Here is a 26,221-nt window from a genome sequence, read left to right as displayed (position 1 = left end):
TGTCCTTTCTCTGTGATCCTAGCACTAGCATACTCAGGATTTGGCTTTACCTGGGAGCCAGAGATCTACCCGGTGAGGGCTTGCCCGGTGTGAGGCTTTTGAGCGTTTGGGAGCGTTCGGGACGTGAGAGGACGCTGGACAGGAAACTATGCCAATTTGAAGTATCCAACCTTCCAGCTGCAGTGAGAGGCTCTTTCCGTGGAAATCTGGCACTTGGAGTCCTCTCAACTTGCCCTCTGATAAAACATTTTTCTGAGCCGCAGTTACATCCGATGGTTACAAGGTGGCGCTGCATTCAGGTGAGAGCACAAGTATGCACAAAATCTTGGGGACTTTTGCCAGATTTATCGGTGGATCTTGCCTATTATTTTCAGAGGCTAGATATCGCCTATAAATGCTTTTTAAAATAGGGATGCTGGGGTTATAATGTCTGGTCGGGGCTCAGCCCTTTCATTGCCTGCCCCCAGCAAAATATTTATTATCAGCACATGTGAGTGCTGAGTGCTTTATGGAAAATAGCATATATTGGGACAATGAATGTAGCAGATGAGGCGATCGAGATGTCTACCTACGTGTTTGTTTATTTTTTTATATAACGGCTGATTATTCTGTTTCTGATATTTCAGTTTTGTGACATGTTGCATTAAAATATATCCTGCTTGGAGAATATATAAATATTTGCACTGCGTTGGCCGGGAATCGAACCTGGGTCAACTGCTTGGAAGGCAGCTATGCTCACCACTATACCACCAACGCCCTCTGATGTGTGTTCTCTAGGTTCCAGATGTTACAACGCCGAGTGCAGTGGCAATCTTGCACCCGTTCCAATGGTGCATTTGGTGTGGATTCCAACATGAAAAGCAGTAGAAATTGTCTTGCAGAGGGTAAAGAACTGGGGATTGAAACCAAGGACAAAGCTGTGCAGAAGAGAAGAAATGGAAAGCAGCAGTACAAATAGTGGAAATGAGCATATGGGCAGCATCGGAAGCAAAGCAGCGAAGAGAAAGGGAGTAAATTCCATGAAATGCATAGGAGATTGATAAAAGCAGAACAAAAAGGGAAGAATGAAATTCAAAGCATGCCCCGAAAAACGTGTGAAGGTCCCACCTGTCATTTATGCTTCTAATTGGGTACCTTTACTTTCAAAGTATAGGGTTGATCCTTTGACGATCACTCTCTTGATTTACAGCAGAGACAGATAGTTGAGAAGTCTTTTCTCACATAGCTAGCACAAGCCTGCGCTTTTCCTTGCTGGCAGGGTGGAAATGACAGATTAGTCCTAGGAAGAAAAATCAAGCAATATTAGCAGAGGATGGTTTCGATCCATCGACCTCTGGGTTATGGGCCCAGCACGCTTACGCTGCGCCACTCTGCTCCCTTGTGAAAGTGCTCTCTTTATGCAGAGGAGGAGCTTTCAGCGGAGTGGCAAGGGATTGGTGGGGCTCTCTCCTCATTTGCCTAAGCACATCGCAAGGTATGCTGGGTACAGAAAATCTTCATCTTCCCCACTCACATTCAGTCATAACTGAAAGTGCAGACCCTCTTAGGAATTAGCCGTTTCAGGCCTTTACCAAGACAGCAGCTCTCTGTCCCTGTCCTTTCTCTGTGATCCTAGCACTAGCATACTCAGGATTTGGCTTTACCTGGGAGCCAGAGATGTACCCGGTGAGGGCTTGCCCGGTGTGAGGCTTTTGAGCGTTTGGGAGCGTTCGGGACGTGAGAGGACGCTGGACAGGAAACTATGCCAATTTGAAGTATCCAACCTTCCAGCTGCAGTGAGAGGCTCTTTCCGTGGAAATCTGGCACTTGGAGTCCTCTCAACTTGCCCTCTGATAAAACATTTTTCTGAGCCGCAGTTACATCCGATGGTTACAAGGTGGCGCTGCATTCAGGTGAGAGCACAAGTATGCACAAAATCTTGGGGACTTTTGCCAGATTTATCGGTGGATCTTGCCTATTATTTTCAGAGGCTAGATATCGCCTATAAATGCTTTTTAAAATAGGGATGCTGGGGTTATAATGTCTGGTCGGGGCTCAGCCCTTTCATTGCCTGCCCCCAGCAAAATATTTATTATCAGCACATGTGAGTGCTGAGTGCTTTATGGAAAATAGCATATATTGGGACAATGAATGTAGCAGATGAGGCGATCGAGATGTCTACCTACGTGTTTGTTTATTTTTTTATATAACGGCTGATTATTCTGTTTCTGATATTTCAGTTTTGTGACATGTTGCATTAAAATATATCCTGCTTGGAGAATATATAAATATTTGTACTGCGTTGGCCGGGAATCGAACCCGGGTCAACTGCTTGGAAGGCAGCTATGCTCACCACTATACCACCAACGCCCTCTGATGTGTGTCCTCTAGGTTCCAGATGTTACAACGCCGAGTGCAGTGGCAATCTTGCACCCGTTCCAATGGTGCATTTGGTGTGGATACCAACATGAAAAGCAGTAGAAATTGTCTTGCAGAGGGTAAAGAACTGGGGATTGAAACCAAGGACAAAGCTGTGCAGAAGAGAAGAAATGGAAAGCAGCAGTACAAATAGTGGAAATGAGCATATGGGCAGCATCGGAAGCAAAGCAGCGAAGAGAAAGGGAGTAAATTCCATGAAATGCATAGGAGATTGATAAAAGCAGAACAAAAAGGGAAGAATTAAATTCAAAGCATGCCCCGAAAAACGTGTGAAGGTCCCACCTGTCATTTATGCTTCTAATTGGGTATCTTTACTTTCAAAGTATAGGGTTGATCCTTTGACGATCACTCTCTTGATTTACAGCAGAGACAGATAGTTGAGAAGTCTTTTCTCACATAGCTAGCACAAGCCTGCGCTTTTCCTTGCTGGCAGGGTGGAAATGACAGATTAGTCCTAGGAAGAAAAATCAAGCAATATTAGCAGAGGATGGTTTCGATCCATCGACCTCTGGGTTATGGGCCCAGCACGCTTACGCTGCGCCACTCTGCTCCCTTGTGAAAGTGCTCTCTTTATGCAGAGGAGGAGCTTTCAGCGGAGTGGCAAGGGATTGGTGGGGCTCTCTCCTCATTTGCCTAAGTACATCACAAGGTATGCTGGGTACAGAAAATCTTCATCTTCCCCACTCACATTCAGTCATAACTGAAAGTGCAGACCCTCTTAGGAATTAGCCGTTTCAGGCCTTTACCAAGACAGCAGTTCTCTGTCCCTGTCCTTTCTCTGTGATCCTAGCACTAGCATACTCAGGATTTGGCTTTACCTGGGAGCCAGAGATCTACCCGGTGAGGGCGAGGCTTTTGAGCGTTTGGGAGCGTTCGGGACGTGAGAGGACGCTGGACAGGAAACTATGCCAATTTGAAGTATCCAACCTTCCAGCTGCAGTGAGAGGCTCTTTCCGTGGAAATCTGGCACTTGGAGTCCTCTCAACTTGCCCTCTGATAAAACATTTTTCTGAGCCGCAGTTACATCCGATGGTTACAAGGTGGCGCTGCATTCAGGTGAGAGCACAAGTATGCACAAAATCTTGGGGACTTTTGCCAGATTTATCGGTGGATCTTGCCTATTATTTTCAGAGGCTAGATATCGCCTATAAATGCTTTTTAAAATAGGGATGCTGGGGTTATAATGTCTGGTCGGGGCTCAGCCCTTTCATTGCCTGCCCCCAGCAAAATATTTATTATCAGCACATGTGAGTGCTGAGTGCTTTATGGAAAATAGCATATATTGGGACAATGAATGTAGCAGATGAGGCGATCGAGATGTCTACCTACGTGTTTGTTTATTTTTTTATATAACGGCTGATTATTCTGTTTCTGATATTTCAGTTTTGTGACATGTTGCATTAAAATATATCCTGCTTGGAGAATATATAAATATTTGCACTGCGTTGGCCGGGAATCGAACCCGGGTCAACTGCTTGGAAGGCAGCTATGCTCACCACTATACCACCAACGCCCTCTGAAGTGTGTCCTCTAGGTTCCAGATGTTACAACGCCAAGTGCAGTGGCAATCTTGCACCCGTTCCAATGGTGCATTTGGTGTGGATTCCAACATGAAAAGCAGTAGAAATTGTCTTGCAGAGGGTAAAGAACTGGGGATTGAAACCAAGGACAAAGCTGTGCAGAAGAGAAGAAATGGAAAGCAGCAGTACAAATAGTGGAAATGAGCATATGGGCAGCATCGGAAGCAAAGCAGCGAAGAGAAAGGGAGTAAATTCCATGAAATGCATAGAAGATTGATAAAAGCAGAACAAAAAGGGAAGAATGAAATTCAAAGCATGCCCCGAAAAACGTGTGAAGGTCCCACCTGTCATTTATGCTTCTAATTGGGTATCTTTACTTTCAAAGTATAGGGTTGATCCTTTGACGATCACTCTCTTGATTTACAGCAGAGACAGATAGTTGAGAAGTCTTTTCTCACATAGCTAGCACAAGCCTGCGCTTTTCCTTGCTGGCAGGGTGGAAATGACAGATTAGTCCTAGGAAGAAAAATCAAGCAATATTAGCAGAGGATGGTTTCGATCCATCGACCTCTGGGTTATGGGCCCAGCACGCTTCCGCTGCGCCACTCTGCTCCCTTGTGAAAGTGCTCTCTTTATGCAGAGGAGGAGCTTTCAGCGGAGTGGCAAGGGATTGGTGGGGCTCTCTCCTCATTTGCCTAAGCACATCGCAAGGTATGCTGGGTACAGAAAATCTTCATCTTCCCCACTCACATTCAGTCATAACTGAAAGTGCAGACCCTCTTAGGAATTAGCCGTTTCAGGCCTTTACCAAGACAGCAGCTCTCTGTCCCTGTCCTTTCTCTGTGATCCTAGCACTAGCATACTCAGGATTTGGCTTTACCTGGGAGCCAGAGATCTACCCGGTGAGGGCGAGGCTTTTGAGCGTTTGGGAGCGTTCGGGACGTGAGAGGACGCTGGACAGGAAACTATGCCAATTTGAAGTATCCAACCTTCAAGCTGCAGTGAGAGGCTCTTTCCGTGGAAATCTGGCACTTGGAGTCCTCTCAACTTGCCCTCTGATAAAACATTTTTCTGAGCCTCAGTTACATCCGATGGTTACAAGGTGGCGCTGCATTCAGGTGAGAGCACAAGTATGCACAAAATCTTGGGGACTTTTGCCAGATTTATCGGTGGATCTTGCCTATTATTTTCAGAGGCTAGATATCGCCTATAAATGCTTTTTAAAATAGGGATGCTGGGGTTATAATGTCTGGTCGGGGCTCAGCCCTTTCATTGCCTGCCCCCAGCAAAATATTTATTATCAGCACATGTGAGTGCTGAGTGCTTTATGGAAAATAGCATATATTGGGACAATGAATGTAGCAGATGAGGCGATCGAGATGTCTACCTACGTGTTTGTTTATTTTTTTATATAACGGCTGATTATTCTGTTTCTGATATTTCAGTTTTGTGACATGTTGCATTAAAATATATCCTGCTTGGAGAATATATAAATATTTGCACTGCGTTGGCCGGGAATCAAACCCGGGTCAACTGCTTGGAAGGCAGCTATGCTCACCACTATACCACCAACGCCCTCTGATGTGTGTCCTCTAGGTTCCAGATGTTACAACGCCGAGTGCAGTGGCAATCTTGCACCCGTTCCAATGGTGCATTTGGTGTGGATTCCAACATGAAAAGCAGTAGAAATTGTCTTGCAGAGGGTAAAGAACTGGGGATTGAAACCAAGGACAAAGCTGTGCAGAAGAGAAGAAATGGAAAGCAGCAGTACAAATAGTGGAAATGAGCATATGGGCAGCATCGGAAGCAAAGCAGCGAAGAGAAAGGGAGTAAATTCCATGAAATGCATAGGAGATTGATAAAAGCAGAACAAAAAGGGAAGAATGAAATTCAAAGCATGCCCCGAAAAACGTGTGAAGGTCCCACCTGTCATTTATGCTTCTAATTGGGTATCTTTACTTTCAAAGTATAGGGTTGATCCTTTGACGATCACTCTCTTGATTTACAGCAGAGACAGATAGTTGAGAAGTCTTTTCTCACATAGCTAGCACAAGCCTGCGCTTTTCCTTGCTGGCAGGGTGGAAATGACAGATTAGTCCTAGGAAGAAAAATCAAGCAATATTAGCAGAGGATGGTTTCGATCCATCGACCTCTGGGTTATGGGCCCAGCACGCTTACGCTGCGCCACTCTGCTCCCTTGTGAAAGTGCTCTCTTTATGCAGAGGAGGAGCTTTCAGCGGAGTGGCAAGGGATTGGTGGGGCTCTCTCCTCATTTGCCTAAGCACATCGCAAGGTATGCTGGGTACAGAAAATCTTCATCTTCCCCACTCACATTCAGTCATAACTGAAAGTGCAGACCCTCTTAGGAATTAGCCGTTTCAGGCCTTTACCAAGACAGCAGTTCTCTGTCCCTGTCCTTTCTCTGTGATCCTAGCACTAGCATACTCAGGATTTGGCTTTACCTGGGAGCCAGAGATCTACCCGGTGAGGGCTTGCCCGGTGTGAGGCTTTTGAGCGTTTGGGAGCGTTCGGGACGTGAGAGGACGCTGGACAGGAAACTATGCCAATTTGAAGTATCCAACCTTCCAGCTGCAGTGAGAGGCTCTTTCCGTGGAAATCTGGCACTTGGAGTCCTCTCAACTTGCCCTCTGATAAAACATTTTTCTGAGCCGCAGTTACATCCGATGGTTACAAGGTGGCGCTGCATTCAGGTGAGAGCACAAGTATGCACAAAATCTTGGGGACTTTTGCCAGATTTATCGGTGGATCTTGCCTATTATTTTCAGAGGCTAGATATCGCCTATAAATGCTTTTTAAAATAGGGATGCTGGGGTTATAATGTCTGGTCGGGGCTCAGCCCTTTCATTGCCTGCCCCCAGCAAAATATTTATTATCAGCACATGTGAGTGCTGAGTGCTTTATGGAAAATAGCATATATTGGGACAATGAATGTAGCAGATGAGGCGATCGAGATGTCTACCTACGTGTTTGTTTATTTTTTTATATAACGGCTGATTATTCTGTTTCTGATATTTCAGTTTTGTGACATGTTGCATTAAAATATATCCTGCTTGGAGAATATATAAATATTTGCACTGCGTTGGCCGGGAATCGAACCCGGGTCAACTGCTTGGAAGGCAGCTATGCTCACCACTATACCACCAACGCCCTCTGAAGTGTGTCCTCTAGGTTCCAGATGTTACAACGCCAAGTGCAGTGGCAATCTTGCACCCGTTCCAATGGTGCATTTGGTGTGGATTCCAACATGAAAAGCAGTAGAAATTGTCTTGCAGAGGGTAAAGAACTGGGGATTGAAACCAAGGACAAAGCTGTGCAGAAGAGAAGAAATGGAAAGCAGCAGTACAAATAGTGGAAATGAGCATATGGGCAGCATCGGAAGCAAAGCAGCGAAGAGAAAGGGAGTAAATTCCATGAAATGCATAGAAGATTGATAAAAGCAGAACAAAAAGGGAAGAATGAAATTCAAAGCATGCCCCGAAAAACGTGTGAAGGTCCCACCTGTCATTTATGCTTCTAATTGGGTATCTTTACTTTCAAAGTATAGGGTTGATCCTTTGACGATCACTCTCTTGATTTACAGCAGAGACAGATAGTTGAGAAGTCTTTTCTCACATAGCTAGCACAAGCCTGTGCTTTTCCTTGCTGGCAGGGTGGAAATGACAGATTAGTCCTAGGAAGAAAAATCAAGCAATATTAGCAGAGGATGGTTTCGATCCATCGACCTCTGGGTTATGGGCCCAGCACGCTTCCGCTGCGCCACTCTGCTCCCTTGTGAAAGTGCTCTCTTTATGCAGAGGAGGAGCTTTCAGCGGAGTGGCAAGGGATTGGTGGGGCTCTCTCCTCATTTGCCTAAGCACATCGCAAGGTATGCTGGGTACAGAAAATCTTCATCTTCCCCACTCACATTCAGTCATAACTGAAAGTGCAGACCCTCTTAGGAATTAGCCGTTTCAGGCCTTTACCAAGACAGCAGCTCTCTGTCCCTGTCCTTTCTCTGTGATCCTAGCACTAGCATACTCAGGATTTGGCTTTACCTGGGAGCCAGAGATCTACCCGGTGAGGGCGAGGCTTTTGAGCGTTTGGGAGCGTTCGGGACGTGAGAGGACGCTGGACAGGAAACTATGCCAATTTGAAGTATCCAACCTTCCAGCTGCAGTGAGAGGCTCTTTCCGTGGAAATCTGGCACTTGGAGTCCTCTCAACTTGCCCTCTGATAAAACATTTTTCTGAGCCTCAGTTACATCCGATGGTTACAAGGTGGCGCTGCATTCAGGTGAGAGCACAAGTATGCACAAAATCTTGGGGACTTTTGCCAGATTTATCGGTGGATCTTGCCTATTATTTTCAGAGGCTAGATATCGCCTATAAATGCTTTTTAAAATAGGGATGCTGGGGTTATAATGTCTGGTCGGGGCTCAGCCCTTTCATTGCCTGCCCCCAGCAAAATATTTATTATCAGCACATGTGAGTGCTGAGTGCTTTATGGAAAATAGCATATATTGGGACAATGAATGTAGCAGATGAGGCGATCGAGATGTCTACCTACGTGTTTGTTTATTTTTTTATATAACGGCTGATTATTCTGTTTCTGATATTTCAGTTTTGTGACATGTTGCATTAAAATATATCCTGCTTGGAGAATATAAAATTATTTGCACTGCGTTGGCCGGGAATCGAACCCGGGTCAACTGCTTGGAAGGCAGCTATGCTCACCACTATACCACCAACGCCCTCTGATGTGTGTCCTCTAGGTTCCAGATGTTACAACGCCGAGTGCAGTGGCAATCTTGCACCCGTTCCAATGGTGCATTTGGTGTGGATTCCAACATGAAAAGCAGTAGAAATTGTCTTGCAGAGGGTAAAGAACTGGGGATTGAAACCAAGGACAAAGCTGTGCAGAAGAGAAGAAATGGAAAGCAGCAGTACAAATAGTGGAAATGAGCATATGGGCAGCATCGGAAGCAAAGCAGCGAAGAGAAAGGGAGTAAATTCCATGAAATGCATAGGAGATTGATAAAAGCAGAACAAAAAGGGAAGAATGAAATTCAAAGCATGCCCCGAAAAACGTGTGAAGGTCCAACCTGTCATTTATGCTTCTAATTGGGTATCTTTACTTTCAAAGTATAGGGTTGATCCTTTGACGATCACTCTCTTGATTTACAGCAGAGACAGATAGTTGAGAAGTCTTTTCTCACATAGCTAGCACAAGCCTGCGCTTTTCCTTGCTGGCAGGGTGGAAATGACAGATTAGTCCTAGGAAGAAAAATCAAGCAATATTAGCAGAGGATGGTTTCGATCCATCGACCTCTGGGTTATGGGCCCAGCACGCTTACGCTGCGCCACTCTGCTCCCTTGTGAAAGTGCTCTCTTTATGCAGAGGAGGAGCTTTCAGCGGAGTGGCAAGGGATTGGTGGGGCTCTCTCCTCATTTGCCTAAGCACATCGCAAGGTATGCTGGGTACAGAAAATCTTCATCTTCCCCACTCACATTCAGTCATAACTGAAAGTGCAGACCCTCTTAGGAATTAGCCGTTTCAGGCCTTTACCAAGACAGCAGCTCTCTGTCCCTGTCCTTTCTCTGTGATCCTAGCACTAGCATACTCAGGATTTGGCTTTACCTGGGAGCCAGAGATCTACCCGGTGAGGGCTTGCCCGGTGTCAGGCTTTTGAGCGTTTGGGAGCGTTCGGGACGTGAGAGGACGCTGGACAGGAAACTATGCCAATTTGAAGTATCCAACCTTCCAGCTGCAGTGAGAGGCTCTTTCCGTGGAAATCTGGCACTTGGAGTCCTCTCAACTCGCCCTCTGATAAAACATTTTTCTGAGCCGCAGTTACATCCGATGGTTACAAGGTGGCGCTGCATTCAGGTGAGAGCACAAGTATGCACAAAATCTTGGGGACTTTTGCCAGATTTATCGGTGGATCTTGCCTATTATTTTCAGAGGCTAGATATCGCCTATAAATGCTTTTTAAAATAGGGATGCTGGGGTTATAATGTCTGGTCGGGGCTCAGCCCTTTCATTGCCTGCCCCCAGCAAAATATTTATTATCAGCACATGTGAGTGCTGAGTGCTTTATGGAAAATAGCATATATTGGGACAATGAATGTAGCAGATGAGGCGATCGAGATGTCTACCTACGTGTTTGTTTATTTTTTTATATAACGGCTGATTATTCTGTTTCTGATATTTCAGTTTTGTGACATGTTGCATTAAAATATATCCTGCTTGGAGAATATATAAATATTTGTACTGCGTTGGCCGGGAATCGAACCCGGGTCAACTGCTTGGAAGGCAGCTATGCTCACCACTATACCACCAACGCCCTCTGATGTGTGTCCTCTAGGTTCCAGATGTTACAACGCCGAGTGCAGTGGCAATCTTGCACCCGTTCCAATGGTGCATTTGGTGTGGATTCCAACATGAAAAGCAGTAGAAATTGTCTTGCAGAGGGTAAAGAACTGGGGATTGAAACCAAGGACAAAGCTGTGCAGAAGAGAAGAAATGGAAAGCAGCAGTACAAATAGTGGAAATGAGCATATGGGCAGCATCGGAAGCAAAGCAGCGAAGAGAAAGGGAGTAAATTCCATGAAATGCATAGGAGATTGATAAAAGCAGAACAAAAAGGGAAGAATTAAATTCAAAGCATGCCCCGAAAAACGTGTGAAGGTCCCACCTGTCATTTATGCTTCTAATTGGGTATCTTTACTTTCAAAGTATAGGGTTGATCCTTTGACGATCACTCTCTTGATTTACAGCAGAGACAGATAGTTGAGAAGTCTTTTCTCACATAGCTAGCACAAGCCTGCGCTTTTCCTTGCTGGCAGGGTGGAAATGACAGATTAGTCCTAGGAAGAAAAATCAAGCAATATTAGCAGAGGATGGTTTCGATCCATCGACCTCTGGGTTATGGGCCCAGCACGCTTACGCTGCGCCACTCTGCTCCCTTGTGAAAGTGCTCTCTTTATGCAGAGGAGGAGCTTTCAGCGGAGTGGCAAGGGATTGGTGGGGCTCTCTCCTCATTTGCCTAAGCACATCGCAAGGTATGCTGGGTACAGAAAATCTTCATCTTCCCCACTCACATTCAGTCATAACTGAAAGTGCAGACCCTCTTAGGAATTAGCCGTTTCAGGCCTTTACCAAGACAGCAGTTCTCTGTCCCTGTCCTTTCTCTGTGATCCTAGCACTAGCATACTCAGGATTTGGCTTTACCTGGGAGCCAGAGATCTACCCGGTGAGGGCTTGCCCGGTGTGAGGCTTTTGAGCGTTTGGGAGCGTTCGGGACGTGAGAGGACGCTGGACAGGAAACTATGCCAATTTGAAGTATCCAACCTTCCAGCTGCAGTGAGAGGCTATTTCCGTGGAAATCTGGCACTTGGAGTCCTCTCAACTTGCCCTCTGATAAAACATTTTTCTGAGCCGCAGTTACATCCGATGGTTACAAGGTGGCGCTGCATTCAGGTGAGAGCACAAGTATGCACAAAATCTTGGGGACTTTTGCCAGATTTATCGGTGGATCTTGCCTATTATTTTCAGAGGCTAGATATCGCCTATAAATGCTTTTTAAAATAGGGATGCTGGGGTTATAATGTCTGGTCGGGGCTCAGCCCTTTCATTGCCTGCCCCCAGCAAAATATTTATTATCAGCACATGTGAGTGCTGAGTGCTTTATGGAAAATAGCATATATTGGGACAATGAATGTAGCAGATGAGGCGATCGAGATGTCTACCTACGTGTTTGTTTATTTTTTTATATAACGGCTGATTATTCTGTTTCTGATATTTCAGTTTTGTGACATGTTGCATTAAAATATATCCTGCTTGGAGAATATATAAATATTTGCACTGCGTTGGCCGGGAATCGAACCCGGGTCAACTGCTTGGAAGGCAGCTATGCTCACCACTATACCACCAACGCCCTCTGAAGTGTGTCCTCTAGGTTCCAGATGTTACAACGCCAAGTGCAGTGGCAATCTTGCACCCGTTCCAATGGTGCATTTGGTGTGGATTCCAACATGAAAAGCAGTAGAAATTGTCTTGCAGAGGGTAAAGAACTGGGGATTGAAACCAAGGACAAAGCTGTGCAGAAGAGAAGAAATGGAAAGCAGCAGTACAAATAGTGGAAATGAGCATATGGGCAGCATCGGAAGCAAAGCAGCGAAGAGAAAGGGAGTAAATTCCATGAAATGCATAGAAGATTGATAAAAGCAGAACAAAAAGGGAAGAATGAAATTCAAAGCATGCCCCGAAAAACGTGTGAAGGTCCCACCTGTCATTTATGCTTCTAATTGGGTATCTTTACTTTCAAAGTATCGGGTTGATCCTTTGACGATCACTCTCTTGATTTACAGCAGAGACAGATAGTTGAGAAGTCTTTTCTCACATAGCTAGCACAAGCCTGTGCTTTTCCTTGCTGGCAGGGTGGAAATGACAGATTAGTCCTAGGAAGAAAAATCAAGCAATATTAGCAGAGGATGGTTTCGATCCATCGACCTCTGGGTTATGGGCCCAGCACGCTTCCGCTGCGCCACTCTGCTCCCTTGTGAAAGTGCTCTCTTTATGCAGAGGAGGAGCTTTCAGCGGAGTGGCAAGGGATTGGTGGGGCTCTCTCCTCATTTGCCTAAGCACATCGCAAGGTATGCTGGGTACAGAAAATCTTCATCTTCCCCACTCACATTCAGTCATAACTGAAAGTGCAGACCCTCTTAGGAATTAGCCGTTTCAGGCCTTTACCAAGACAGCAGCTCTCTGTCCCTGTCCTTTCTCTGTGATCCTAGCACTAGCATACTCAGGATTTGGCTTTACCTGGGAGCCAGAGATCTACCCGGTGAGGGCGAGGCTTTTGAGCGTTTGGGAGCGTTCGGGACGTGAGAGGACGCTGGACAGGAAACTATGCCAATTTGAAGTATCCAACCTTCCAGCTGCAGTGAGAGGCTCTTTCCGTGGAAATCTGGCACTTGGAGTCCTCTCAACTTGCCCTCTGATAAAACATTTTTCTGAGCCTCAGTTACATCCGATGGTTACAAGGTGGCGCTGCATTCAGGTGAGAGCACAAGTATGCACAAAATCTTGGGGACTTTTGCCAGATTTATCGGTGGATCTTGCCTATTATTTTCAGAGGCTAGATATCGCCTATAAATGCTTTTTAAAATAGGGATGCTGGGGTTATAATGTCTGGTCGGGGCTCAGCCCTTTCATTGCCTGCCCCCAGCAAAATATTTATTATCAGCACATGTGAGTGCTGAGTGCTTTATGGAAAATAGCATATATTGGGACAATGAATGTAGCAGATGAGGCGATCGAGATGTCTACCTACGTGTTTGTTTATTTTTTTATATAACGGCTGATTATTCTGTTTCTGATATTTCAGTTTTGTGACATGTTGCATTAAAATATATCCTGCTTGGAGAATATATAAATATTTGCACTGCGTTGGCCGGGAATCGAACCCGGGTCAACTGCTTGGAAGGCAGCTATGCTCACCACTATACCACCAACGCCCTAAGATGTGTGTCCTCTAGGTTCCAGATGTTACAACGCCGAGTGCAGTGGCAATCTTGCACCCGTTCCAATGGTGCATTTGGTGTGGATTCCAACATGAAAAGCAGTAGAAATTGTCTTGCAGAGGGTAAAGAACTGGGGATTGAAACCAAGGACAAAGCTGTGCAGAAGAGAAGAAATGGAAAGCAGCAGTACAAATAGTGGAAATGAGCATATGGGCAGCATCGGAAGCAAAGCAGCGAAGAGAAAGGGAGTAAATTCCATGAAATGCATAGGAGATTGATAAAAGCAGAACAAAAAGGGAAGAATGAAATTCAAAGCATGCCCCGAAAAACGTGTGAAGGTCCAACCTGTCATTTATGCTTCTAATTGGGTATCTTTACTTTCAAAGTATAGGGTTGATCCTTTGACGATCACTCTCTTGATTTACAGCAGAGACAGATAGTTGAGAAGTCTTTTCTCACATAGCTAGCACAAGCCTGCGCTTTTCCTTGCTGGCAGGGTGGAAATGACAGATTAGTCCTAGGAAGAAAAATCAAGCAATATTAGCAGAGGATGGTTTCGATCCATCGACCTCTGGGTTATGGGCCCAGCACGCTTACGCTGCGCCACTCTGCTCCCTTGTGAAAGTGCTCTCTTTATGCAGAGGAGGAGCTTTCAGCGGAGTGGCAAGGGATTGGTGGGGCTCTCTCCTCATTTGCCTAAGCACATCGCAAGGTATGCTGGGTACAGAAAATCTTCATCTTCCCCACTCACATTCAGTCATAACTGAAAGTGCAGACCCTCTTAGGAATTAGCCGTTTCAGGCCTTTACCAAGACAGCAGCTCTCTGTCCCTGTCCTTTCTCTGTGATCCTAGCACTAGCATACTCAGGATTTGGCTTTACCTGGGAGCCAGAGATCTACCCGGTGAGGGCTTGCCCGGTGTCAGGCTTTTGAGCGTTTGGGAGCGTTCGGGACGTGAGAGGACGCTGGACAGGAAACTATGCCAATTTGAAGTATCCAACCTTCCAGCTGCAGTGAGAGGCTCTTTCCGTGGAAATCTGGCACTTGGAGTCCTCTCAACTCGCCCTCTGATAAAACATTTTTCTGAGCCGCAGTTACATCCGATGGTTACAAGGTGGCGCTGCATTCAGGTGAGAGCACAAGTATGCACAAAATCTTGGGGACTTTTGCCAGATTTATCGGTGGATCTTGCCTATTATTTTCAGAGGCTAGATATCGCCTATAAATGCTTTTTAAAATAGGGATGCTGGGGTTATAATGTCTGGTCGGGGCTCAGCCCTTTCATTGCCTGCCCCCAGCAAAATATTTATTATCAGCACATGTGAGTGCTGAGTGCTTTATGGAAAATAGCATATATTGGGACAATGAATGTAGCAGATGAGGCGATCGAGATTTCTACCTACGTGTTTGTTTATTTTTTTATATAACGGCTGATTATTCTGTTTCTGATATTTCAGTTTTGTGACATGTTGCATTAAAATATATCCTGCTTGGAGAATATATAAATATTTGCACTGCGTTGGCCGGGAATCGAACCCGGGTCAACTGCTTGGAAGGCAGCTATGCTCACCACTATACCACCAACGCCCTCTGATGTGTGTCCTCTAGGTTCCAGATGTTACAACGCCGAGTGCAGTGGCAATCTTGCACCCGTTCCAATGGTGCATTTGGTGTGGATTCCAACATGAAAAGCAGTAGAAATAGTCTTGCAGAGGGTAAAGAACTGGGGATTGAAACCAAGGACAAAGCTGTGCAGAAGAGAAGAAATGGAAAGCAGCAGTACAAATAGTGGAAATGAGCATATGGGCAGCATCGGAAGCAAAGCAGCGAAGAGAAAGGGAGTAAATTCCATGAAATGCATAGGAGATTGATAAAAGCAGAACAAAAAGGGAAGAATGAAATTCAAAGCATGCCCCGAAAAACGTGTGAAGGTCCCACCTGTCATTTATGCTTCTAATTGGGTATCTTTACTTTCAAAGTATAGGGTTGATCCTTTGACGATCACTCTCTTGATTTACAGCAGAGACAGATAGTTGAGAAGTCTTTTCTCACATAGCTAGCACAAGCCTGCGCTTTTCCTTGCTGGCAGGGTGGAAATGACAGATTAGTCCTAGGAAGAAAAATCAAGCAATATTAGCAGAGGATGGTTTCGATCCATCGACCTCTGGGTTATGGGCCCAGCACGCTTACGCTGCGCCACTCTGCTCCCTTGTGAAAGTGCTCTCTTTATGCAGAGGAGGAGCTTTCAGCGGAGTGGCAAGGGATTGGTGGGGCTCTCTCCTCATTTGCCTAAGCACATCGCAAGGTATGCTGGGTACAGAAAATCTTCATCTTCCCCACTCACATTCAGTCATAACTGAAAGTGCAGACCCTCTTAGGAATTAGCCGTTTCAGGCCTTTACCAAGACAGCAGCTCTTTGTCCCTGTCCTTTCTCTGTGATCCTAGCACTAGCATACTCAGGATTTGGCTTTACCTGGGAGCCAGAAATCTACCCGGTGAGGGCTTGCCCGGTGTGAGGCTTTTGAGCGTTTGGGAGCGTTCGGGACGTGAGAGGACGCTGGACAGGAAACTATGCCAATTTGAAGTATCCAACCTTCCAGCTGCAGTGAGAGGCTCTTTCCGTGGAAATCTGGCACTTGGAGTCCTCTCAACTTGCCCTCTGATAAAACATTTTTCTGAGCCGCAGTTACATCCGATGGTTACAAGGTGGCGCTGCATTCAGGTGAGAGCACAAGTATGCACAAAATCTTGGGGACTTTTGCCAGATTTATCGGTGGATCTTGCCTATTATTTTCAGAGGCTAGATATCGCCTATAAATGCTTTTTAAAATAGGGATGCTGGGGTTATAATGTCTGGTCGGGGCTCAGCCCTTTCATTGCCTGCCCCCAGCAAAATATTTATTATCAGCACATGTGAGTGCTGAGTGCTTTATGGAAAATAGCATATATTGGGACAATGAATGTAGCAGATGAGGCGATCGAGATGTCTACCTACGTGTTTGTTTATTTTTTTATATAACGGCTGATTATTCTGTTTCTGATATTTCAGTTTTGTGACATGTTGCATTAAAATATATCCTGCTTGGAGAATATATAAATATTTGTACTGCGTTGGCCGGGAATCGAACCCGGGTCAACTGCTTGGAAGGCAGCTATGCTCACCACTATACCACCAAGGCCCTCTGATGTGTGTCCTCTAGGTTCCAGATGTTACAACGCCGAGTGCAGTGGCAATCTTGCACCCGTTCCAATGGTGCATTTGGTGTGGATACCAACATGAAAAGCAGTAGAAATTGTCTTGCAGAGGGTAAAGAACTGGGGATTGAAACCAAGGACAAAGCTGTGCAGAAGAGAAGAAATGGAAAGCAGCAGTACAAATAGTGGAAATGAGCATATGGGCAGCATCGGAAGCAAAGCAGCGAAGAGAAAGGGAGTAAATTCCATGAAATGCATAGGAGATTGATAAAAGCAGAACAAAAAGGGAAGAATGAAATTCAAAGCATGCCCCGAAAAACGTGTGAAGGTCCCACCTGTCATTTATGCTTCTAATTGGGTATCTTTACTTTCAAAGTATAGGGTTGATCCTTTGACGATCACTCTCTTGATTTACAGCAGAGACAGATAGTTGAGAAGTCTTTTCTCACATAGCTAGCACAAGCCTGCGCTTTTCCTTGCTGGCAGGGTGGAAATGACAGATTAGTCCTAGGAAGAAAAATCAAGCAATATTAGCAGAGGATGGTTTCGATCCATCGACCTCTGGGTTATGGGCCCAGCACGCTTACGCTGCGCCACTCTGCTCCCTTGTGAAAGTGCTCTCTTTATGCAGAGGAGGAGCTTTCAGCGGAGTGGCAAGGGATTGGTGGGGCTCTCTCCTCATTTGCCTAAGTACATCACAAGGTATGCTGGGTACAGAAAATCTTCATCTTCCCCACTCACATTCAGTCATAACTGAAAGTGCAGACCCTCTTAGGAATTAGCCGTTTCAGGCCTTTACCAAGACAGCAGTTCTCTGTCCCTGTCCTTTCTCTGTGATCCTAGCACTAGCATACTCAGGATTTGGCTTTACCTGGGAGCCAGAGATCTACCCGGTGAGGGCGAGGCTTTTGAGCGTTTGGGAGCGTTCGGGACGTGAGAGGACGCTGGACAGGAAACTATGCCAATTTGAAGTATCCAACCTTCCAGCTGCAGTGAGAGGCTCTTTCCGTGGAAATCTGGCACTTGGAGTCCTCTCAACTTGCCCTCTGATAAAACATTTTTCTGAGCCGCAGTTACATCCGATGGTTACAAGGTGGCGCTGCATTCAGGTGAGAGCACAAGTATGCACAAAATCTTGGGGACTTTTGCCAGATTTATCGGTGGATCTTGCCTATTATTTTCAGAGGCTAGATATCGCCTATAAATGCTTTTTAAAATAGGGATGCTGGGGTTATAATGTCTGGTCGGGGCTCAGCCCTTTCATTGCCTGCCCCCAGCAAAATATTTATTATCAGCACATGTGAGTGCTGAGTGCTTTATGGAAAATAGCATATATTGGGACAATGAATGTAGCAGATGAGGCGATCGAGATGTCTACCTACGTGTTTGTTTATTTTTTTATATAACGGCTGATTATTCTGTTTCTGATATTTCAGTTTTGTGACATGTTGCATTAAAATATATCCTGCTTGGAGAATATATAAATATTTGCACTGCGTTGGCCGGGAATCGAACCCGGGTCAACTGCTTGGAAGGCAGCTATGCTCACCACTATACCACCAACGCCCTCTGAAGTGTGTCCTCTAGGTTCCAGATGTTACAACGCCAAGTGCAGTGGCAATCTTGCACCCGTTCCAATGGTGCATTTGGTGTGGATTCCAACATGAAAAGCAGTAGAAATTGTCTTGCAGAGGGTAAAGAACTGGGGATTGAAACCAAGGACAAAGCTGTGCAGAAGAGAAGAAATGGAAAGCAGCAGTACAAATAGTGGAAATGAGCATATGGGCAGCATCGGAAGCAAAGCAGCGAAGAGAAAGGGAGTAAATTCCATGAAATGCATAGAAGATTGATAAAAGCAGAACAAAAAGGGAAGAATGAAATTCAAAGCATGCCCCGAAAAACGTGTGAAGGTCCCACCTGTCATTTATGCTTCTAATTGGGTATCTTTACTTTCAAAGTATAGGGTTGATCCTTTGACGATCACTCTCTTGATTTACAGCAGAGACAGATAGTTGAGAAGTCTTTTCTCACATAGCTAGCACAAGCCTGCGCTTTTCCTTGCTGGCAGGGTGGAAATGACAGATTAGTCCTAGGAAGAAAAATCAAGCAATATTAGCAGAGGATGGTTTCGATCCATCGACCTCTGGGTTATGGGCCCAGCACGCTTCCGCTGCGCCACTCTGCTCCCTTGTGAAAGTGCTCTCTTTATGCAGAGGAGGAGCTTTCAGCGGAGTGGCAAGGGATTGGTGGGGCTCTCTCCTCATTTGCCTAAGCACATCGCAAGGTATGCTGGGTACAGAAAATCTTCATCTTCCCCACTCACATTCAGTCATAACTGAAAGTGCAGACCCTCTTAGGAATTAGCCGTTTCAGGCCTTTACCAAGACAGCAGCTCTCTGTCCCTGTCCTTTCTCTGTGATCCTAGCACTAGCATACTCAGGATTTGGCTTTACCTGGGAGCCAGAGATCTACCCGGTGAGGGCGAGGCTTTTGAGCGTTTGGGAGCGTTCGGGACGTGAGAGGACGCTGGACAGGAAACTATGCCAATTTGAAGTATCCAACCTTCAAGCTGCAGTGAGAGGCTCTTTCCGTGGAAATCTGGCACTTGGAGTCCTCTCAACTTGCCCTCTGATAAAACATTTTTCTGAGCCTCAGTTACATCCGATGGTTACAAGGTGGCGCTGCATTCAGGTGAGAGCACAAGTATGCACAAAATCTTGGGGACTTTTGCCAGATTTATCGGTGGATCTTGCCTATTATTTTCAGAGGCTAGATATCGCCTATAAATGCTTTTTAAAATAGGGATGCTGGGGTTATAATGTCTGGTCGGGGCTCAGCCCTTTCATTGCCTGCCCCCAGCAAAATATTTATTATCAGCACATGTGAGTGCTGAGTGCTTTATGGAAAATAGCATATATTGGGACAATGAATGTAGCAGATGAGGCGATCGAGATGTCTACCTACGTGTTTGTTTATTTTTTTATATAACGGCTGATTATTCTGTTTCTGATATTTCAGTTTTGTGACATGTTGCATTAAAATATATCCTGCTTGGAGAATATATAAATATTTGCACTGCGTTGGCCGGGAATCGAACCCGGGTCAACTGCTTGGAAGGCAGCTATGCTCACCACTATACCACCAACGCCCTCTGATGTGTGTCCTCTAGGTTCCAGATGTTACAACGCCGAGTGCAGTGGCAATCTTGCACCCGTTCCAATGGTGCATTTGGTGTGGATTCCAACATGAAAAGCAGTAGAAATTGTCTTGCAGAGGGTAAAGAACTGGGGATTGAAACCAAGGACAAAGCTGTGCAGAAGAGAAGAAATGGAAAGCAGCAGTACAAATAGTGGAAATGAGCATATGGGCAGCATCGGAAGCAAAGCAGCGAAGAGAAAGGGAGTAAATTCCATGAAATGCATAGGAGATTGATAAAAGCAGAACAAAAAGGGAAGAATGAAATTCAAAGCATGCCCCGAAAAACGTGTGAAGGTCCCACCTGTCATTTATGCTTCTAATTGGGTATCTTTACTTTCAAAGTATAGGGTTGATCCTTTGACGATCACTCTCTTGATTTACAGCAGAGACAGATAGTTGAGAAGTCTTTTCTCACATAGCTAGCACAAGCCTGCGCTTTTCCTTGCTGGCAGGGTGGAAATGACAGATTAGTCCTAGGAAGAAAAATCAAGCAATATTAGCAGAGGATGGTTTCGATCCATCGACCTCTGGGTTATGGGCCCAGCACGCTTCCGCTGCGCCACTCTGCTCCCTTTTGAAGGTGCTCTCTTTATGCAGAGGAGGAGCTTTCAGCGGAGTGGCAAGGGATTGGTGGGGCTCTCTCCTCATTTGCCTAAGCACATCGCAAGGTATGCTGGGTACAGAAAATCTTCATCTTCCCCACTCACATTCAGTCATAACTGAAAGTGCAGACCCTCTTAGGAATTAGCCGTTTCAGGCCTTTACCAAGACAGCAGCTCTCTGTCCCTGTCCTTTCTCTGTGATCCTAGCACTAGCATACTCAGGATTTGGCTTTACCTGGGAGCCAGAGATCTACCCGGTGAGGGCTTGCCCGGTGTGAGGCTTTTGAGCGTTTGGGAGCGTTCGGGACGTGAGAGGACGCTGGACAGGAAACTATGCCAATTTGAAGTATCCAACCTTCCAGCTGCAGTGAGAGGCTCTTTCCGTGGAAATCTGGCACTTGGAGTCCTCTCAACTTGCCCTCTGATAAAACATTTTTCTGAGCCGCAGTTACATCCGATGGTTACAAGGTGGCGCTGCATTCAGGTGAGAGCACAAGTATGCACAAAATCTTGGGGACTTTTGCCAGATTTATCGGTGGATCTTGCCTATTATTTTCAGAGGCTAGATATCGCCTATAAATGCTTTTTAAAATAGGGATGCTGGGGTTATAATGTCTGGTCGGGGCTCAGCCCTTTCATTGCCTGCCCCCAGCAAAATATTTATTATCAGCACATGTGAGTGCTGAGTGCTTTATGGAAAATAGCATATATTGGGACAATGAATGTAGCAGATGAGGCGATCGAGATGTCTACCTACGTGTTTGTTTATTTTTTTATATAACGGCTGATTATTCTGTTTCTGATATTTCAGTTTTGTGACATGTTGCATTAAAATATATCCTGCTTGGAGAATATATAAATATTTGTACTGCGTTGGCCGGGAATCGAACCCGGGTCAACTGCTTGGAAGGCAGCTATGCTCACCACTATACCACCAACGCCCTCTGATGTGTGTCCTCTAGGTTCCAGATGTTACAACGCCGAGTGCAGTGGCAATCTTGCACCCGTTCCAATGGTGCATTTGGTGTGGATTCCAACATGAAAAGCAGTAGAAATTGTCTTGCAGAGGGTAAAGAACTGGGGATTGAAACCAAGGACAAAGCTGTGCAGAAGAGAAGAAATGGAAAGCAGCAGTACAAATAGTGGAAATGAGCATATGGGCAGCATCGGAAGCAAAGCAGCGAAGAGAAAGGGAGTAAATTCCATGAAATGCATAGGAGATTGATAAAAGCAGAACAAAAAGGGAAGAATTAAATTCAAAGCATGCCCCGAAAAACGTGTGAAGGTCCCACCTGTCATTTATGCTTCTAATTGGGTATCTTTACTTTCAAAGTATAGGGTTGATCCTTTGACGATCACTCTCTTGATTTACAGCAGAGACAGATAGTTGAGAAGTCTTTTCTCACATAGCTAGCACAAGCCTGCGCTTTTCCTTGCTGGCAGGGTGGAAATGACAGATTAGTCCTAGGAAGAAAAATCAAGCAATATTAGCAGAGGATGGTTTCGATCCATCGACCTCTGGGTTATGGGCCCAGCACGCTTACGCTGCGCCACTCTGCTCCCTTGTGAAAGTGCTCTCTTTATGCAGAGGAGGAGCTTTCAGCGGAGTGGCAAGGGATTGGTGGGGCTCTCTCCTCATTTGCCTAAGCACATCGCAAGGTATGCTGGGTACAGAAAATCTTCATCTTCCCCACTCACATTCAGTCATAACTGAAAGTGCAGACCCTCTTAGGAATTAGCCGTTTCAGGCCTTTACCAAGACAGCAGTTCTCTGTCCCTGTCCTTTCTCTGTGATCCTAGCACTAGCATACTCAGGATTTGGCTTTACCTGGGAGCCAGAGATCTACCCGGTGAGGGCTTGCCCGGTGTGAGGCTTTTGAGCGTTTGGGAGCGTTCGGGACGTGAGAGGACGCTGGACAGGAAACTATGCCAATTTGAAGTATCCAACCTTCCAGCTGCAGTGAGAGGCTCTTTCCGTGGAAATCTGGCACTTGGAGTCCTCTCAACTTGCCCTCTGATAAAACATTTTTCTGAGCCGCAGTTACATCCGATGGTTACAAGGTGGCGCTGCATTCAGGTGAGAGCACAAGTATGCACAAAATCTTGGGGACTTTTGCCAGATTTATCGGTGGATCTTGCCTATTATTTTCAGAGGCTAGATATCGCCTATAAATGCTTTTTAAAATAGGGATGCTGGGGTTATAATGTCTGGTCGGGGCTCAGCCCTTTCATTGCCTGCCCCCAGCAAAATATTTATTATCAGCACATGTGAGTGCTGAGTGCTTTATGGAAAATAGCATATATTGGGACAATGAATGTAGCAGATGAGGCGATCGAGATGTCTACCTACGTGTTTGTTTATTTTTTTATATAACGGCTGATTATTCTGTTTCTGATATTTCAGTTTTGTGACATGTTGCATTAAAATATATCCTGCTTGGAGAATATATAAATATTTGCACTGCGTTGGCCGGGAATCGAACCCGGGTCAACTGCTTGGAAGGCAGCTATGCTCACCACTATACCACCAACGCCCTCTGAAGTGTGTCCTCTAGGTTCCAGATGTTACAACGCCAAGTGCAGTGGCAATCTTGCACCCGTTCCAATGGTGCATTTGGTGTGGATTCCAACATGAAAAGCAGTAGAAATTGTCTTGCAGAGGGTAAAGAACTGGGGATTGAAACCAAGGACAAAGCTGTGCAGAAGAGAAGAAATGGAAAGCAGCAGTACAAATAGTGGAAATGAGCATATGGGCAGCATCGGAAGCAAAGCAGCGAAGAGAAAGGGAGTAAATTCCATGAAATGCATAGAAGATTGATAAAAGCAGAACAAAAAGGGAAGAATGAAATTCAAAGCATGCCCCGAAAAACGTGTGAAGGTCCCACCTGTCATTTATGCTTCTAATTGGGTATCTTTACTTTCAAAGTATAGGGTTGATCCTTTGACGATCACTCTCTTGATTTACAGCAGAGACAGATAGTTGAGAAGTCTTTTCTCACATAGCTAGCACAAGCCTGTGCTTTTCCTTGCTGGCAGGGTGGAAATGACAGATTAGTCCTAGGAAGAAAAATCAAGCAATATTAGCAGAGGATGGTTTCGATCCATCGACCTCTGGGTTATGGGCCCAGCACGCTTCCGCTGCGCCACTCTGCTCCCTTGTGAAAGTGCTCTCTTTATGCAGAGGAGGAGCTTTCAGCGGAGTGGCAAGGGATTGGTGGGGCTCTCTCCTCATTTGCCTAAGCACATCGCAAGGTATGCTGGGTACAGAAAATCTTCATCTTCCCCACTCACATTCAGTCATAACTGAAAGTGCAGACCCTCTTAGGAATTAGCCGTTTCAGGCCTTTACCAAGACAGCAGCTCTCTGTCCCTGTCCTTTCTCTGTGATCCTAGCACTAGCATACTCAGGATTTGGCTTTACCTGGGAGCCAGAGATCTACCCGGTGAGGGCGAGGCTTTTGAGCGTTTGGGAGCGTTCGGGACGTGAGAGGACGCTGGACAGGAAACTATGCCAATTTGAAGTATCCAACCTTCCAGCTGCAGTGAGAGGCTCTTTCCGTGGAAATCTGGCACTTGGAGTCCTCTCAACTTGCCCTCTGATAAAACATTTTTCTGAGCCTCAGTTACATCCGATGGTTACAAGGTGGCGCTGCATTCAGGTGAGAGCACAAGTATGCACAAAATCTTGGGGACTTTTGCCAGATTTATCGGTGGATCTTGCCTATTATTTTCAGAGGCTAGATATCGCCTATAAATGCTTTTTAAAATAGGGATGCTGGGGTTATAATGTCTGGTCGGGGCTCAGCCCTTTCATTGCCTGCCCCCAGCAAAATATTTATTATCAGCACATGTGAGTGCTGAGTGCTTTATGGAAAATAGCATATATTGGGACAATGAATGTAGCAGATGAGGCGATCGAGATGTCTACCTACGTGTTTGTTTATTTTTTTATATAACGGCTGATTATTCTGTTTCTGATATTTCAGTTTTGTGACATGTTGCATTAAAATATATCCTGCTTGGAGAATATATAAATATTTGCACTGCGTTGGCCGGGAATCGAACCCGGGTCAACTGCTTGGAAGGCAGCTATGCTCACCACTATACCACCAACGCCCTCTGATGTGTGTCCTCTAGGTTCCAGATGTTACAACGCCGAGTGCAGTGGCAATCTTGCACCCGTTCCAATGGTGCATTTGGTGTGGATTCCAACATGAAAAGCAGTAGAAATTGTCTTGCAGAGGGTAAAGAACTGGGGATTGAAACCAAGGACAAAGCTGTGCAGAAGAGAAGAAATGGAAAGCAGCAGTACAAATAGTGGAAATGAGCATATGGGCAGCATCGGAAGCAAAGCAGCGAAGAGAAAGGGAGTAAATTCCATGAAATGCATAGGAGATTGATAAAAGCAGAACAAAAAGGGAAGAATGAAATTCAAAGCATGCCCCGAAAAACGTGTGAAGGTCCAACCTGTCATTTATGCTTCTAATTGGGTATCTTTACTTTCAAAGTATAGGGTTGATCCTTTGACGATCACTCTCTTGATTTACAGCAGAGACAGATAGTTGAGAAGTCTTTTCTCACATAGCTAGCACAAGCCTGCGCTTTTCCTTGCTGGCAGGGTGGAAATGACAGATTAGTCCTAGGAAGAAAAATCAAGCAATATTAGCAGAGGATGGTTTCGATCCATCGACCTCTGGGTTATGGGCCCAGCACGCTTACGCTGCGCCACTCTGCTCCCTTGTGAAAGTGCTCTCTTTATGCAGAGGAGGAGCTTTCAGCGGAGTGGCAAGGGATTGGTGGGGCTCTCTCCTCATTTGCCTAAGCACATCGCAAGGTATGCTGGGTACAGAAAATCTTCATCTTCCCCACTCACATTCAGTCATAACTGAAAGTGCAGACCCTCTTAGGAATTAGCCGTTTCAGGCCTTTACCAAGACAGCAGCTCTCTGTCCCTGTCCTTTCTCTGTGATCCTAGCACTAGCATACTCAGGATTTGGCTTTACCTGGGAGCCAGAGATCTACCCGGTGAGGGCTTGCCCGGTGTCAGGCTTTTGAGCGTTTGGGAGCGTTCGGGACGTGAGAGGACGCTGGACAGGAAACTATGCCAATTTGAAGTATCCAACCTTCCAGCTGCAGTGAGAGGCTCTTTCCGTGGAAATCTGGCACTTGGAGTCCTCTCAACTCGCCCTCTGATAAAACATTTTTCTGAGCCGCAGTTACATCCGATGGTTACAAGGTGGCGCTGCATTCAGGTGAGAGCACAAGTATGCACAAAATCTTGGGGACTTTTGCCAGATTTATCGGTGGATCTTGCCTATTATTTTCAGAGGCTAGATATCGCCTATAAATGCTTTTTAAAATAGGGATGCTGGGGTTATAATGTCTGGTCGGGGCTCAGCCCTTTCATTGCCTGCCCCCAGCAAAATATTTATTATCAGCACATGTGAGTGCTGAGTGCTTTATGGAAAATAGCATATATTGGGACAATGAATGTAGCAGATGAGGCGATCGAGATTTCTACCTACGTGTTTGTTTATTTTTTTATATAACGGCTGATTATTCTGTTTCTGATATTTCAGTTTTGTGACATGTTGCATTAAAATATATCCTGCTTGGAGAATATATAAATATTTGCACTGCGTTGGCCGGGAATCGAACCCGGGTCAACTGCTTGGAAGGCAGCTATGCTCACCACTATACCACCAACGCCCTCTGATGTGTGTCCTCTAGGTTCCAGATGTTACAACGCCGAGTGCAGTGGCA

At 45.6% G+C, this 26,221-nt stretch overlaps 15 non-coding genes across 15 annotated transcripts; all 15 read right to left on the bottom strand.

Moving 5' to 3' along the window:
• Positions 1-2,277: 2,277 nt before the first annotated feature.
• Positions 2,278-2,349, bottom strand: TRNAG-UCC (transfer RNA glycine (anticodon UCC)). Its single transcript has one exon. It is a non-coding gene; the product is annotated as a tRNA-Gly (tRNA).
• Positions 2,350-3,859: 1,510 nt separating this feature from the next.
• On the bottom strand, positions 3,860-3,931 carry TRNAG-UCC (transfer RNA glycine (anticodon UCC)). The gene has a single exon. It is a non-coding gene; the product is annotated as a tRNA-Gly (tRNA).
• Positions 3,932-5,441: 1,510 nt separating this feature from the next.
• TRNAG-UCC (transfer RNA glycine (anticodon UCC)) lies at positions 5,442-5,513 on the bottom strand. The gene has a single exon. It is a non-coding gene; the product is annotated as a tRNA-Gly (tRNA).
• A 1,521-nt stretch (positions 5,514-7,034) lies between these two features.
• TRNAG-UCC (transfer RNA glycine (anticodon UCC)) lies at positions 7,035-7,106 on the bottom strand. The gene has a single exon. It is a non-coding gene; the product is annotated as a tRNA-Gly (tRNA).
• Positions 7,107-8,616: 1,510 nt separating this feature from the next.
• TRNAG-UCC (transfer RNA glycine (anticodon UCC)) lies at positions 8,617-8,688 on the bottom strand. Its single transcript has one exon. It is a non-coding gene; the product is annotated as a tRNA-Gly (tRNA).
• Positions 8,689-10,209: 1,521 nt separating this feature from the next.
• Positions 10,210-10,281, bottom strand: TRNAG-UCC (transfer RNA glycine (anticodon UCC)). Its single transcript has one exon. It is a non-coding gene; the product is annotated as a tRNA-Gly (tRNA).
• A 1,521-nt stretch (positions 10,282-11,802) lies between these two features.
• On the bottom strand, positions 11,803-11,874 carry TRNAG-UCC (transfer RNA glycine (anticodon UCC)). Its single transcript has one exon. It is a non-coding gene; the product is annotated as a tRNA-Gly (tRNA).
• Positions 11,875-13,384: 1,510 nt separating this feature from the next.
• On the bottom strand, positions 13,385-13,456 carry TRNAG-UCC (transfer RNA glycine (anticodon UCC)). The gene has a single exon. It is a non-coding gene; the product is annotated as a tRNA-Gly (tRNA).
• A 1,521-nt stretch (positions 13,457-14,977) lies between these two features.
• On the bottom strand, positions 14,978-15,049 carry TRNAG-UCC (transfer RNA glycine (anticodon UCC)). Its single transcript has one exon. It is a non-coding gene; the product is annotated as a tRNA-Gly (tRNA).
• A 3,103-nt stretch (positions 15,050-18,152) lies between these two features.
• Positions 18,153-18,224, bottom strand: TRNAG-UCC (transfer RNA glycine (anticodon UCC)). The gene has a single exon. It is a non-coding gene; the product is annotated as a tRNA-Gly (tRNA).
• Positions 18,225-19,734: 1,510 nt separating this feature from the next.
• On the bottom strand, positions 19,735-19,806 carry TRNAG-UCC (transfer RNA glycine (anticodon UCC)). The gene has a single exon. It is a non-coding gene; the product is annotated as a tRNA-Gly (tRNA).
• A 1,521-nt stretch (positions 19,807-21,327) lies between these two features.
• On the bottom strand, positions 21,328-21,399 carry TRNAG-UCC (transfer RNA glycine (anticodon UCC)). The gene has a single exon. It is a non-coding gene; the product is annotated as a tRNA-Gly (tRNA).
• Positions 21,400-22,920: 1,521 nt separating this feature from the next.
• TRNAG-UCC (transfer RNA glycine (anticodon UCC)) lies at positions 22,921-22,992 on the bottom strand. Its single transcript has one exon. It is a non-coding gene; the product is annotated as a tRNA-Gly (tRNA).
• A 1,510-nt stretch (positions 22,993-24,502) lies between these two features.
• Positions 24,503-24,574, bottom strand: TRNAG-UCC (transfer RNA glycine (anticodon UCC)). Its single transcript has one exon. It is a non-coding gene; the product is annotated as a tRNA-Gly (tRNA).
• A 1,521-nt stretch (positions 24,575-26,095) lies between these two features.
• Positions 26,096-26,167, bottom strand: TRNAG-UCC (transfer RNA glycine (anticodon UCC)). The gene has a single exon. It is a non-coding gene; the product is annotated as a tRNA-Gly (tRNA).
• Positions 26,168-26,221: the final 54 nt, after the last annotated feature.

The sequence above is a fragment of the Triturus cristatus genome, chromosome 11 (assembly GCF_964204655.1).
Source record: "Triturus cristatus chromosome 11, aTriCri1.1, whole genome shotgun sequence".
Taxonomy (NCBI): Eukaryota; Metazoa; Chordata; class Amphibia; order Caudata; family Salamandridae; genus Triturus; species Triturus cristatus.
The sequence above is the reverse complement of the archived record's forward strand: the minus strand, read 5'-3'. Positions and strand labels throughout refer to the sequence as shown.